Here is a 1623-nt window from a genome sequence, read left to right as displayed (position 1 = left end):
ATGATGTATCCCCAAGTTCACACCCTTGAGGATGCTAATCTTCGTTTGGAGCGGTGTGGAGGCACAATGCTCCCCAAAAAGCCAATAGGGTCACCGTAATCTCCTCACACCCTCACAATGCAAGATGTTGTGACTCCACTAAGGGACCCTTGAGGGCTGTCACCAAACCCGTACAAAAGGCAACCCGTGGGGGCGGTCACCGGTACCCCTACACTTTGGCAACCCTTGGGGCGGTCACCGGAACCCGTACAGATTGTTTGGGGCAATCTCCACAACCTAATTGGAGACTCCGACGTTTGCACGAAGCTTTACACTACAATGATTGAGCTCCGTAGCACCACCAACCGTCAAGAACGCCCAAGCACCCAAGAGGAACAAGCTCTACGATACCAAACACCCAAGAGTAAAAAACTGCTCAAACTTCACATCCCAGTATCACCGTGAAGAACTCAAACCTATGCACCAAACGCAATGGCAAGGGCACATAGATAGCCCAAGTACTTCTCTCCTGGATCCCATCACAACAACTAATGTTGTGGAGGAAAATGAGAGGAAGAACGAAGAAGAGAATACAAAGAACTCCAAGATCATCCAAGAGGTTTCCCCTCACATAAAGGAGAAAGTGGTTGGTGGAAACGTAGATCTAGATCTCCTCTCTCTTTTTCCTCAAGAATTAGCAATAATCATTGGAGGGATTGAGAGATAGCAATCTCGAAGAAGGTCAACAATGGGGAAAGAACACGAGCTAAAAGGATGATATACATTGAGGAAGAAGACCCCATTTTATAGGACCTCTCGAATCCAACCGTTATGTGCTCAGCCCCCACACAAGCGCTACTATCGCTCGGGAAGTAGATTCAGGAAAATAGAGCAAAAGCGAGGAACCTTGGGGAGGTAGAGCCGTCGGAGCGGTATTGCCGCTCATCCCAGCGATACTGCCGCGGGAGATGCAGAACACATGAGTAGAGTAGGTAGGGCAGAGCAGAGCACGACGGTAGTACCCCGTCAGCGGTACTACCGCCAGACTGGGACGACTACTGCTTAAAGATGGTATTGCCGCACCTCACTACCGCCCTACTATTGTTGAACCCTACATGAAAATGGAACCCCCAGAATAAGCGGAAGTGTGCGCGGTACTAGAACAACAAAAGTATTGCTTACAAGCGGTACTACCGCCCGATTGGGACGGTACTGCTGCTTGCAAGCGGTACTGCTGCTTGCAAGCGGTACTACCGCTGCCCAGAGTGGTACTACTGTAGGGGTGCATCAAGCAAGCCCCAAGCAAAACAGATGCATCAAGAAAATCGAAACTGCCATAACTTCTGCATATGAGCTCCGAATTGAGCAAACTCAAACTTGTTGGTTATAGTGAGAAGAGGCAGCAGAAAAATGCCAATGATATAGAGATGTGAAACCTCTATGAATGAAGAATAGGCAACAACTTCAACATCGAAAACATCATAGAAGATGCATATGAACTCCGTTTCCGACAAACTCGAGCTTGTCGTGAAGATGACCAAAAGCTCCAAACCTCACAATGAGAAAAACCAAACAAGAACCAAGAAATATGATGCCAAGGATGCAATGGTTTGAGCTCTCTACGAACGATATGATCAAGCTACT

The sequence above is a fragment of the Triticum urartu genome, chromosome 3 (assembly GCF_003073215.2).
Source record: "Triticum urartu cultivar G1812 chromosome 3, Tu2.1, whole genome shotgun sequence".
Lineage (NCBI taxonomy): Eukaryota > Viridiplantae > Streptophyta > Magnoliopsida > Poales > Poaceae > Triticum > Triticum urartu.
The sequence above is the reverse complement of the archived record's forward strand: the minus strand, read 5'-3'. Positions refer to the sequence as shown.